Source organism: Pteronotus mesoamericanus, unplaced genomic scaffold (assembly GCF_021234165.1).
Source record: "Pteronotus mesoamericanus isolate MK-2021 breed Mesoamerican mustached bat unplaced genomic scaffold, CSHL_Meso_final contig_20, whole genome shotgun sequence".
In the NCBI taxonomy this organism is placed as follows: Eukaryota; Metazoa; Chordata; class Mammalia; order Chiroptera; family Mormoopidae; genus Pteronotus; species Pteronotus mesoamericanus.
This window is the reverse complement of record NW_026555085.1, coordinates 39,766,829-39,781,450: the sequence shown is the minus strand read 5'-3', so window position 1 is coordinate 39,781,450 and position 14,622 is coordinate 39,766,829. Positions and strand designations below refer to the sequence as shown.

Sequence of the window (14,622 nt, the reverse complement as noted above, 5' to 3'; positions counted from 1 at the left end):
ATGTGCTTACCAAAAATACAGAAGTCTACAACTCTGGTACTAAGAAACTGTACAAACCCAGAAAATACTCAGTGAGAATAGAGCACTTAGGTGGAGAAAAAAACCTTGACAGGTAACTGGAAATCTGTTACAGGTAACTGTATAATTTCATGAGACATCAGTAAATGATCCCTATTTATAGGGCTATGACACTTCCCAGAAACTAAGTGTCTGAACCTCCATATTTGCACATGATGATTGCTCTATGTGGAGTTGTACTTTATGTGTGTAATTAATAAGCCACCAATGCCAGAGCTCATGATGCCCAACTTGCTATACTTGGAGATTAAAGATATCTTTAAAATGAGGCACTATTTCTGCTTTTCTTTGTAGCACTATAGGTCCTCATAGACTGTTGAGTCAACTATTGCTACTTCCTTTATATGTTTTCAACCTTCTAAACACCTGATACCTTCTGACTACATTTTATTTTAATTTTGGAAAGACCCTTCCTTGTAGAAGAGGATTTTTTTGTAACAGAAAAAAGCTCTACTTCCTGCCCATTGGAGCTTAATCCACTAGTCAGTTCTTAAAAGAGGAACTGACAAGAATAGTAGCAAAACAAATTCCCAAGAGCTCAAAAGCCTCCCCTGAAGAGAAAAGGCTGATCTCATTTCTGGACTGGTTTCTGACATAAATTTCTCGGCCCTGGAATATTTTAGAGAATTTTACATGACACATAACAGAACCACATTCCCCCCACATGTGACTCAGAGAGTCATGCTGTGACATATTATAATACTTTTCTATTGTGTGTACTAGAAATGAAAAATCTCAAAATGAAAATTTGGGAACTTGCTGGTTGTACAACACACACACACACACACACACACACACACACCCACCCACCCACCCGTGGCAGGGTTCTGGTAGAATTGAGTGATAAGGAAATTGCCTCTTACGAGTTTCAGAGGAGAGATGTTAAGAACTAGCAAATCACTAACTTAGAAGACTGGAAGCTCAAATTCCCAGTCTTAAGAATATATTAGGAGTGTAATTTTAAGATTAAGATGTAAATCCACAAATGTGCAGCTAAGGGCACTGATAGACCAAGAAAAAAACATTACTGATGTTCAACTCAGTTAGCTATTCTTTCTGACAGGATATTAAAGCTGCCTGTGAGATTTCTTTGACTCTGACTCATTTAATTCATTTAGACATCGCCAGCAGAGCAAGCTACAACAAAGCAGATCCATCTTAACAAGCTCACTCCTGGATGTTCTAATAAAGAAAAATAATTGAATTGCTGATTTTGAGTTTTTAAAAAAATTCACTCAGCATTTGAGTATTTGCCTTCACACAAAATAAACAGAAATATATATTACATCATCTTCTTCCCCAGAATGCATGGGGGGAAAACCCCACTGAATTAGCTCCAGGTACCCTATAGAATCATGTAATATTAAAGTATCTTCCTTGAATTTAGTTTATTATAACCACACTAAGTTAAAACTTTAGTGTCCGATTTGAGCAAGCATGGGTTCTGAGCACATAGATCTGCATGAATAAGTGTATGTGCTGATCTTAAGCACATCTATAGTCAATGGATTTCTCAAGAGGCATCTGCTGCAGCAGAGAGCTGAGGCAGCAAGCTGGCAGCCACAGATATGTCTTATTCAACTTGAGCAGTGTTTTGTTGGGTTTTTTTTATAATGAACCAACACTTTAAAAACAAAATTCCACATAAAAATTTAGACTTGTAATTTTCTTTAAAATTTACAAGAGCTTCATCCCAAACCTATAGGAGCTGAGTAGCAGCAGCCTCCTCTGTTGCTCATAGTCTATGCATTTAGACTTCTCCAAGCCTGCCTTATATGCATCCCCTCTGTGACCTGGAAACACTTGGATTTGGGGCCACTAAGGCAGGGCGTACGGCAGAAAACTTAGAATTAAAAATACTTACATACTCATTTCATAGTTGGCACCAAGACAATGTTCATTTGAATAAATATATTACCTGGATTTTACCCAAAGCCACTGATATGGCAAACCATGTATCATCCATTAAATGTTAGCTCCGCAGAGAAAACTTATTCAAGTAATAAATTGTACTACTTTACTACAGAGTAAATGGTCCTGTATCCCGACTAGGATGGGAGGGAAGGAGGTTATTACTAAAGTTGTACCTATGACTTATAACTCTAGATATTATCTAATTAGAACCTCCTAATTACGATAAGGTAAAAGGGTAGGTATTTTACAAGTTAGAAAAGCAAAGTTAATGGAATTAAAGCAACTCACTTGATATTAAACAATTACTACGTGGTAGGTCCCTATTCAAAGGTAGATCTTTGTGATTTAAAAAATAATTTTATATTTTATCGATTTTACCAACTTTCCTTAGAGACATATCCTCCTCTCTACCAAATGAGAAAAATATTATTAATCATTTGACTCTCAGTTATACACTAAATTAATGATATTTTATAATGTTTGTTATTGGTTCAAAATACAAATATTTCAAATTTTAAATTGCAAATCTTAGAGAAAGTCTTTTTTCTCCAATCTTTGAGTGAGAAGTTCTCCTTCCTTGTATTAGCTCAACAGCAGACATAACAGAGACCCAAATTAACAGTGGCTCAAACATACTAGAAGTGTATTTTCCTTCACACAATAGTGTAGGAATAAGTCTACATCTATTATTGTGGTTCCAAGTGATCAGGTCCCAGGTTCTTCTTATCTTGTTCCATTGTCCCAAACTGATGCTGTCATCCACATGGTATAAGATGATTTGCCACCACCTCTACAACCCAGGCACAGGATGGAGAGAAAGGAAGGAAAATTTGCGTTTCCCTTGGAGGATATGATGCTGAACTTTCCTACGTTATGGTCACTCACATCTCATTAACAAGAACTTAACCAAATAGCCACACTTAGGCCTAAGGGAGCCTAGGGAAGACAGTCATCAGCTAGGGGGCCATGTGCCCAGCTAAAACTTTATTATGGAAGCAGGAGAAAACCAATACTATTAGACAACTGGCCATCTTGGGCACTTTATTTATTTTTAATCCTCACAGAAGGATATGTTTATTAATTTGAGAGAGAGAGAGAGAAATCATTAATAAGTTGCCTCTCACAGGTGCCCCAACTGGAGATCAGACCTGCAACCCAGCTACGTTCCTTGACTGGGAACCAAACCCACAACCTTTTGGTGCATGGGAGAATGCGCCAACCAACTGAGCCACCCAGCCAGGGCTTGGGCACAGCTTTTAAAACTTATATGTAAGGTACCACCAAATCTTACTCTTCCTTCTGAGGTGAGCATGTCTCAGTTTCTTACAACATGACTTGGCCTGTCTTTCTGTTTTTGTTTCATTGTCAAAGTCCTGATCCTGTTGAAAAGTCCTTCCTAGGTTAGATTTTATGTCCACTTAACAACATCAAAGTTCTTGACATTCTGTTTTTCAGTGTTTTCCTATCTCAGTTCCGTTTGTTTTTCATATTGTACTCATGTGGGAATTCCTATTCCCCTATGTTTCAACAAGTGTTATTCTGCCTCTGGATTAATTCAAGACTCATTTATAATGTACCTGTGTGGAGGTAGAATGATAATCTTAGGTGGATTTTTATTTATATTCAGTGGTGTATTATTGTGAATAAAATAAGGCAAGACATTATATTTCTGTTAGCATCAGGTATATGGATGCATTTAACAAGTAGCAATCAGTAATAGCAGTGATCCTCACATTTAATTAGAATCACTGGGCATCCATTAGGCAGGCACAACTGCAATAGTCATCATCAACAATTAATACTCCTTTTGCAAATTGATCTGTAGAGTCAATGCAGTCCTAATCAAAATCTCAGCAGGATTTTTGTTGCTACTGACAACCTGATTCTGAAATTCATATAGAAATGCAGAGTACTCATAATAGCCAAGACAAACTGAAAAAGAGGAGCAAAGTTGGAGGTTACGTGAGTACAAATCTCATTATCAAGCTATAGTATCAAGACAGTGGGGTGTCAAAATAGATAAATTCAAACTGAATAAAGAATCTAGAAATAGACCTGCACATATATGGATGACTGATTTTCCACAACATTATAAAAACAATTGAATGAAGAAAGGATAGTGTTTTCAGTGAATGGTGCCAAGACAACCAAATGCAGATGTGCAGGAGAATGAACTTTGATTGATACATCATATACAAAATTAACTCAAGATATATCATAGGCATAAATGATCAAAAGCATGATTCATAAAATATCAAACTGGTAAGCTGAACTCCATCAAAATTTAAAACTTCTGCTCTTTAAAAGACACTGTCAAGAAAACAAAGAGACAAGCCATACTGAGAAAATACTTCCAAATTATATATCTGGTAAAGCAGTGGTTCCCATCCTCTGGGCCATGCACTGGTAGCAGGCTGGGCCTGTTAGGGACCGCGCCACACAGCAGGAGGTGAGCTTGAATGCAATGCACTGGAATCATCCCCAAACCACCCCCTTTAACCATGGTCCATGCAAAAATTGTCTTCCAAGAAACTAGTCGCTGGTGCCAAAAAGGGTGGGGACCACTGCGGTAAAGCACTTGTTTCCAGAATATATAAAGAGTCCTTAAAACGCAATAATAACAAAACAAGCAACCCACTTTAAAAGGTGGCAGATGGGCACAGCCCTCCAGAAAACCAACATCAGCTCTGGCCCCAGCACCACAAAATGTACTTAGTACAAATGTAAGCAGTGGTTATAATACCAAAAAGAAAAAAAGGAAAGAGACTTAATAAATATCCAACTAAATAAAGGTACAGAAAGTTTGGGATTCAGTATCATTTCCCTAGATGTAACAATAGGTGACTCAGCTCCAATTTATGTGAAAAACATCCTCCCCAGAGGGGTTGCTATCCAAGATGGCCAACTTAAGTCAGGAGATTGACTTAGAGGTAAATGGAATAGATTGAGCAGGCAAATCCCAAGAGGAAGTTGTTTCCTGGTTGAGAAGCATCAAGATGGTAAGGACTGTGAGCCTTCTGGTCTTTCACCAAGAAGATGCTTTCCACCGAAGGGAACTGAATGCAGAGCCAAGCCAAATTTAGATTCCAAAACAGACAAAGCAGAAGATGAGGATGTTTCTTTCACACCTGATGGCACCAGGGAATTTCTGATGTTTGAAGTGCCCCTTAACAATTCAGGATCAGCAGTCTTGGTGTCAAGTGCCAAAGGTAACAAGTCAAGATAGGTCATCGTCTGGATTTGGAAATCTTTGTCAAGTCCATTATTAATGGAAGAGCAGCAGTATCTGAAGATGGAAGGCTTTGGGTGAATGAATGATCAGCTAATAGCAGTGAATGTAGAATCACTGTGGGGCAAGACAAATCAAGATGCATGGAAATCTTCAGAAAACCCATGTTCACTGTAGGGAAAAGCAAGGAGTGATTCAACTCATTGCTGTGAGGCTAACAGCCAAGTGCAATGAGCTGTCATCACCTGGGAGGTCTTCCGGGCCTGAGCTGCCCACTGAAACAGTGTTGGATGATAGAGAATAATGAATTTCCCACTCCCTCCAAGTGGGATTGGGGAGCTCCATGAATCACCAACAAGAAGTGCTGCAGTGAGATAATAAGTAAATGCCCGCTGTCTCCCATGGTGAATATGCCCAAAGATGACACTGTTATTATAGAAGATCACAGGTTACCATGTTTGCTCCATATCTCTCCAACCAGTCATCTCCCAGCTCTTCCAGCTCACATGATGATGTGGGATTCATGAGGACAGATGCTGGCCCCTGGGCTAAGGCTGCAGTCAGTAATTTAGCAGACTGCTCTTTGAGTCCCAATGTAGATCCAGTTCTTAGTTTTCAGCGAGAGAAGTATTTGGACACCAGATTATGTCACAAAAACATACAAAGCAATTTTCAGATGCCAATCAATTGGATTTCATTAAAATGCAAAAATCAAAAAGAACAGATTTAGGGTCCTGGTCAGGTGACTCCACTGGAGCATTGTCCCAGTATGCCAAGGGTGCAGGTTCAACCCCTAGTCAGGGCACACACAAGAATCAACTAATGAATGATAAATAAGTGGAACAAGATGTCAATGTTCCTCTCTCTCTCTCTTTCTCAAATCAATTTTTTTTTAAAGAAAAGAGAATGGATTTAGTATCTGATGAGACTAAAACTCAATACAGTGGATGACCAGAAAGCAGATTCTGCCCCCAGAGATGTGGAAGTTTCCCTGGGTCCAAAGATGTAAAGCTCATTAGAGAGTTTGCGGACAGCAATCAATCACTGAGTGACTTTGGGGATATTCCTTTCCATTGCCTAGAACCACAGGTAAGCAAAAAAAAGGGATGCAATAAGAGCTTCAGAGATGCCTTTGGCAAGTCTTATGATAAACCCACAGTAGACGATGATGATGAAGGCATGGAGATATTGGAAGAAGATATAGAAGAAAAGTTCAAGATCAGGGAAGAACCTGTCTCCACAACCAGTGACAAGCCTTCACATTCTTTAAAGAGATAAATGAATGGAAACCAAGAGAAAGGCAATAGGACTGATAGGAGAAAGGATAAAACTAGAAAAGAGAAAAAGAAAGAGATAAGGAAAATAAAAGCCAAGAAGGAAATGCTGACAGACCTGGGAGACGTGTGCAGCTTTACCAAATGGAGGCCTGAGAGGAGATGAACAACAAACCAGATTTGAAAATGGCTTGAGAAACACATATTGCACAGTTGTTTAAAAAAAAAATATATATATATATATATATATTTACTTTTAATGGAAATAATTAAACAGTAGCACATGGGAGGCAGTATACAAACAATTTGAACAGACATGTTACCAAAGAAGATGGTAGTAAATAAGCTTATGGAAAAATGCTCAACACTCTGAGTCATTAGGGAAATTCAAACCAAAACCACAATGTGATATCATTACAAATCTATCAGAACAGTTAGACTTTAGAAGACTGACCATAAGTGTTAGCAAGGATGTGGAACTGCTGGGAGGAATTTAAAATGGTACAACTGTGGAAATGGTTGGGCAATTTCTTTAAAAGTTAAGTATATACCTATCATGTGATCTAGTCATTTCATGCTTGGGTATTTTTTTCAAAAGACATAAGTCTTACAAAGACTTGTACATGAGTGTTCATAGCAACTTAATTTGTAATGACCCCAAACCGCAAACAACTCAAATGTCTATCAATTCATCAATAAGTAGCTCATTCATCAATAGATGAACGGCTAAACAAATAATAATTTAATCCACACAATGGAAAACTACCCATCAATAAAAATGAATGAGCTACTCATCCATGCAGCACCTTTGATGAATTTCAAAAAAATTGTGTTGCGTGAAAGAAGCCAGACCCCTTCCCCCTCAAAAAGGAGTACATATTAGGAGTCCATTTATATAAAACTCTAGAAAGTGCAGGTTTTCACAGTGACAGAGGCAGGTCAGTGATGCGTGGTGAGGACTCGTGGGAGGGGCTGAGTGCAAGGGGGCAGCAGGGGGAAACTTTCGGGAGTGGTAGCACTGCTCTACATCTCAATTGTTGTGGAGGGCTCGCTCACTCTATTTGTCAAAATTCAAAGAAATGAATTATCTGACAATATAGCTTAAAACAAGTTTTTAATAAGTGATTTGGTAGGCCCTTTTTATATGCCAAAGTAACACCATCAATTTTTAATAAATAAGAGCCAAAGATATTTGTTAATTTTACTCAATTTTTCCTTGATACTGGCCTATGACATAATATCAAAGTATAATTCATAAAAGGTAAAGTTCAAGAGTTTTAAAAAAATGAGATTCAAGGGTAATGATGATCTTATTTGTTTCAAAGATAGAATTTAATGCCTAGAAAAACGAGTAGACTGCTTATCTGTATGTAATTCCTCAACAAATATCACTTCTTACGACAGCATTTATGATAAGCATTAAACAGATGAGTGTTAATGTGAGCAGGAACACGGAATGCAGATAGGATATATTACCTTAGGCAGGATAAGGAGCCTAACAAAGACACATCCAATCCCAGAGTTCCTTCAGAAAATAATAATCTCCACCAAAAAACAAGTAGATGTGCAAATTCTATCTCACAGGCTTGTATTTTGAAACGTTAGCAGACAAATTCTCCTTATGATGAAATATCAATAAACAGATCAGATAAAAATGATTGATATGTGCTCAGTTAAGTTTAAATCTTCACATTTTAGTAGAAAATATATTATTGCTTACATCCGAATTACCATCTGGGCTCTAGTATTCCAAAAGAACTGGTTCACCCAATTATTTAGAAAATCCTGAAAACAGTTTGTCTCAAGCACTATGAAAAATAATAGAGATGTATCAGTGCACAAGAGAGATTAGTACCTTTATGCAGTTTCTCTGCAATCGTTCAGAATCTCTACCATAAAGCATGGTCACAAAAATTGTGGCTTTAAAAACTTTCAAAACAGAAATAACCAATTACCAATCGTTATCCTTCTCTCCCTTATACAGACACACACATACACATATATACACATGTACATATTTTAGTGTTGCCAAATACAGGACTTCTACTATAATTCGTATTTGAGATAAACAATGAATAAAATTTTAGTATAAGTATGTCCCAAATACTACATGGGACATACTTATATAAAACAATTTATTCATTGTTTATCTGAAATTAAAATTTAATCAAATGTTCTGGTTGTTGTTTTTTGCTAAATCTAACTATATAACTATATATAAACATATAGTTCTTTGTATGTGTATATATATGGATGTATATTAGGGTTTCCAGATACACACACACATACACACACACACACACACACACACACCCCTAACTATATGATATATGTCATGTATATTTTTAAGCAACTTCTTGGAGAAACCTTCAAGATGAACTGTGTATAAATTATTAGCCTAGATAATTAAAAATAATCTGTGATTTAAAGTTCTCTAATATAAACCAATTAAGTGCTGTAGGCCAACTACCAAAACTGATTTTCATTTAAAGTAGTTAAATTAAACTATTACTATTAAAAATAACAGGCTATCAGGCCAGCTTTCTGAGTCAATTGATGGTTCAAGAAAATAAAACATCATTGGCACTTATCACAGAGGGATTCATACAAAAATGGAATAAAATCACTAAGTCACTGGGTAAAAAAAAGAAAAATATTCCCTGTGTTACACATCTAAATTAATGTCTTTTATGGTAAGAGAGGATTCTAGGATATGATTGCTGCTACCTACCTCTCTATTCCCAAATACAGGCTGCTCACCTGTTTTGACCAGCCACTTAGACCAATGCAGAGCTGAGTATTAGCATACCCTGGGTTCTGAGGGCACCCAGAGGACAGAAGAGATAGGAGGCTTTCCCCTGGGGCTGGACAAGGGCCTGAGACCTACAACAGGCTTCTCAGGACAAGAATCAGACAGAAGAAGTTTTAGAAAAAGCTTGTCCCCCCGCAGGGATCTGCTTACCATGGAGAAAGGTCTTTCTGTGCCACACATTAACGTGTCTGATTCCCTCCTCAGCAAGTGCTGAATGGGTGTACTATGTCCTCCCATTTCTCAGACTAGAGAAAAGGAAAGATTGGGAGCCTAGGGACTTCTTTTGGTAGCAGACCTGGAGACTGGCAACCTGCTGGCCCCTGCATTGCGAGCCCACACGGGATTGCCAACACCCATCACTCACCATACTGCCGCAACTTGGGGTGTTTGCACCGACCAGCCCAGAACAAACCAGTCATGTAAAAACCCAGCTAAGGGCCCAGCAGCCAGGAGATCAGTCAGGACAATTACAACTTACCAGGTGAAACAAAGATGATAGGAAAGCTGTTCAAGAAAATTCAAATGAAGCACATACACACATGTACGAACAAACATTTTCTGGACCTAAAGCAAGCCATAATTTCCCTATGAAACAATTGGGCACATAAATTGAAGAGGATGATCAATATAATGGCCAAAAAGACTGGCTTAGAACACCATGGAATAAATAATTCAAGCACAGGAATGTGGAATCATGAAAGGACAGATATAACATCCTGAAGATAGATTTAGTAGACATACTACCTAGTAGTAACTCTTGAAAGAGAAATACATTATTAAACTGACAATAAAAAATACTTTCTGTGAGCTGAAGGCAGACCTGAGTCTGCAAACTGAAAGAAATTGCTGAGTATTAGGCATGATTTGGGAGAAAAAGAGCACCCACCAGGTAATGTTCTGAACCCCTCAAATGAAACAACACATTTTCAAACAGAAAAGTCAAGTTGTCCACATTAAAAAAATGATAGCACAGGAAAAAAAATAAGAATTAGTTAATGTAATGGAAAAGTGTGGTAGAACTTTCATATTAACAAGGGTAAATGTCATGAATTGTTAAGTTGATCAAACCAAAAAATAAAAAAAGGAAAGCATTACAAAGAAATAAATATAAACTAAGATAGAGCAAAATGAAGTATATAAATCATTACATTAAGTATAAATGGGCTGATTTCTTCCACTTAAAGTCAGCAATTATCAGCTTGGTTAGAATGCAAAACTCAACCACAAACAACTTAAAGCTGCAAAGAAAGGTTAAAAATACAGGGATAGACAAAAATATTAAGCAAATGCAAACAGAAAGCAAGAGTGATGATACTAAATCAGACAAGGTTGATTTGCCATATGTTAAGATTTGAATTTGGAAACTAATTCTAACAAAAAAATAAGAGTGGATTCTTGAAAAAGCAAGGCTAGATAGAAGAAGAAATAATACTAAACAACATGACTTCAGTAGGTTAATTTGGTTCATATCAAATTTAAATTGAGAAAATTTATTTCAAAACTTTGGTACTTTCTAGGAAATAAGCAAAATCAAATAGTATCTAATTTAATGTGGTTCTCAGCAGCCTTAGCATCACCTCAGAACATGTTAGAAATAAAAATGTTAGGGTTCCACCCTATACCTCTGTCTGTAGGATCCGGAAGTTTGAGTTGAAATGAGGTCTCCAGGTGATTCTGATGAACATTAAACACTCATTAAGATCATTAGGCTGCTTTCTCTGAAAATTAACTTCCCTCCAGATACACTGATTTATTTCTAATTTTTTATTTTCTATTTCCTGGCTTGGTAATGAAAGGTCAGAAGGTTGCATTTAAAATGGATACCAACTATTTTCCACAGAAACAATGCCATAGATTACAAAATGTTTTCTTCTCAAAAAATGATCCTTGCAAAGTTTAGCATGTTTGAGAATCCCTGTGTTGAAAACATTCCCAGTAAAAATTGGCTGTGGCTGAAAATGTTTAATTTGTTAAAAATTGTAAAAGTCTCTTAAAGTAAAAATAAGTCAAAATGTTAAAAGCACTAAAGAATACCTATAACTTCATGAAACATTTACAAGATTAATTATGTATTTGGCTAAAAATAAAAGCTTGCCCTGACTGGTATGGATCAGTTGGTTAAGCACTGTGACACAAAGTAGAGGTTTGCCAGTTCAATTCCTGGCCAGGGCATACGCCTGGGTTGTGGGTTTGGCCTCTGTCAGGGTGCATACAAGAGGCAACCGATCAATATTTCTCTCTCACATTGATATTATTCTCCCTCTCTCTCTCCCTCCCTTTCCCTCTCTCTAAAAATAAAACTTATTTTAAAAAAAGAAAAGCTTAACAAATTGAAGTTTTTTAAAGAGAAAAATAAAGAAAAAACTTTTTTCAATTTACTTTCCTTGATCATACACCAATAAACTTAAATTATAAAAGTTTTAATTTTTGGAATGTTAACCCACATAAACAAATAAAAAAGTGATAAGATAAACAAATAAAAAAGTGATAAGATACACCATAGAGAAAACAATGATATGGAACAGCAGAAGCTATACTCAAGGTGAACTTGTCATATAGGTCTTTATTATTAAAGAAAAAAAGAAGAAATAAAGAAAACTTAGTACTCATTACCAGAAAGTAGGAAATGAATAACAAAAGTAACTAGGGTTAGTTAAACTAATAGCTGAATTAATCGACTAGAGAACAAAACAAGCCAAAAAAAAAAAAAAAAAACCCAACCCAGAAATCACAAATAAATTCAAAAGTTAAAAAATATTTAAGAGCATTAAAACAGATAAACTCTGAACTTTATTAAAGGAAAGGGAGCACATGGCAAACACTTGCATGAGAGGGCACTTGGAAAAATATGCAGGATTAAAAATGAAAAGGAAACAACCTACAGATACAGTCATGATTAAAAGAATTATAAAAGACTATTGCTTGGAATTCTATGGCTACAAATTTGAAAATACAGAAGCGAATGATTTTTTAACAAAATATAAATTACGTAAATTGCCAATCACTGTAGAAGATATCTAACTGGTGATTAAGAATCTATCGCAAAGAAAGACACAAAGACCAGACGGGTTTAATGTTTAAATAACAAGTGATTCCAGTGTCGTTTAAACATTGCCAGGCCATGAGAAGAAGAAAAAAAAAAAAAAAGGAAAAAATCCTCCTAATTCATTTTATGAAGCCAGATTAATTTTAATTTCAAAACCTGAAATGAAAAAAAAAAGCCAGACCCGTCTCATATAAAAATGCAGATACAAGTATTTTAACTAAAATATTAGCAAAATAAAAGGCAGCTTGCTTCCGTTTTACTTAGATCAGGTCCCCATGATAGAGTCTGAGGTAGAAATTTGCACGTCAAAGGTTTTAAGGGGAGTGCTCTGAGGAACAAGACCTTTATGAAGCAAGAGGTTGGGAGTGGGTAGAGAAAAGAAGTTGAACTGCAATCCTGTTCCAACCGTGGGTTCAACCTAAAACACAGAGAGCCCTGAATCTGTCATGAGAAGACTGTGCACTGAGAGGGATGCAGCTTTGAGCCATCAGCATTCACAAAACTCCAGACAGCTAGGGAAATAGGTGGCTCCTGCTGATGGTGGTGGCATCTGAACAGCACACCACAGCATCCACAAGACTCAAGTGACAAGAGTTTCAAAGAATACAATACAAATAAGTAGAATGTTTTCTTGATTACAAATGTGGTTTCATATCAAGACATCTATCATTATAATCCGTTGCATCAACAAATTGAAAAAATGTATTAAGATCACATAATTACTAGATACTGAAAGGTATATGATAAACGTGAATTCATCAGCCATTTCTGACACATCAACATTGCAGATATGTGAATACATCATACTCTGATTTATGTGTGCATGTTGTTTTTTTCTTTCTTAGCTTCCTCTCTTCCTCTTTACCCATATCAACCCCAGTACAGTAAGGGAAAAAAAAAAACAACCCAACGAACTATAATATACTGGCTCTGAATAGCTAGTATATTTGTTCAGGTTTGTTTCAGAAACAAGCATCCTGCACTAACCAGGTTCCCTTTCACACAGACCTGTGTTGAAAGATTTTTACTTTAATTGAACAAATCTATCTCCAGAGCCATTCTCTTGCTCTCCATTGAACACACAAATATACCCTGAAGATAGTTAATTTCACAAGGATAGAAATAAAAATAAGTAAAAGCTAGGAAAATTGGAAAATCATCCAACTGTGGCCATATGTCCAAACAGAAAGCATGTATTTCAGTCAAACTATAGGTTTCCATTTAGAAATTTCCAACCAATTCACCTTTATTAATGGCAAATATTCCCTCAACAAACACTCCCTCCCCTGCCCATAATCAGAGAGATTCTTTTAAAGTGTAAAATTGTAAATATGAAAAACAATGTACAGTCTAATTCTCTTGCAGATATAAAGCAAATATCAGAAATTAATCCATAAGCTTACCTTAGCAGATTCTGTCTGGTGGCTTTACAGGTGGAGAATCTCAATCACTGGGAAAACTGAGCACTTCTAAGACTGAAAAACACATCTGGTTTCAAAGATTACTGGAACTGTGTACGGCTATAGGATTCACCGATTCTGGAAGCTTATCCACTCTACGGCACCTTAGAGCCACACTCGCTGAAAGAGACTGAATGCCTGGCTCCCTGAAATCTGTTTTCACACTCCTCAGCCCAGGTGTGGATCCTTAGAACCACCAGTTGCAGTTAGACAGCAGAAGTGGTTTCACCAGTTTCCCATATGCAAGCCATGCCAACCTCAAACCAAAGGAATCTTTAGAGGCTGCTCTGTCCCAGAATTAGGCTCTAGAAATGACTCTGACCAAGTGTTTTATAGTCTGTCCAGAGTGGTTTATTTTCCTCTTGTAGGCAGAGCTTTGTGGAAATCCAAATGATAACAGAAGTTTCCTTGATACTCATTGAATCAGGGATCAATTGAATTTCAAGTTTAACGTCTGCAAGCTAAGTCAGCTTCATACACTGACCTCAAATTAGACGTGAGATGAACAATGTGATCTGAGTACTGGCGACTATTACCCCTTTTCCTCTAGATGGCAGCTGAATGAGCACCACTAAGATTTTCTCCTATAATTTCCTCTTTTCAATGCTTTTAATTCTAACCAATCTCTCTTCGAATTAGTCCATCTTTCACATATGTAAAGTTAATATTTGATGGGACAATTTTAGTAAATTGTTGATAGCCAAATCCTTGACTTAGTTTGATATTACATGAAATAAAATAAAACAGACATAAAACTCTGTCTGAAATATGTAATATTTGGGACAATTTTTAGAAATGTTAAGAATCAA

At 36.6% G+C, this 14,622-nt stretch overlaps 1 pseudogene; it reads left to right on the top strand.

Annotated features, from left to right (window-relative positions):
- The window catches only part of LOC129066876 (partitioning defective 3 homolog), an 86,314-nt pseudogene extending 79,653 nt beyond the window's left edge, over window positions 1-6,661 (top strand).
- Window positions 6,662-14,622: the final 7,961 nt, after the last annotated feature.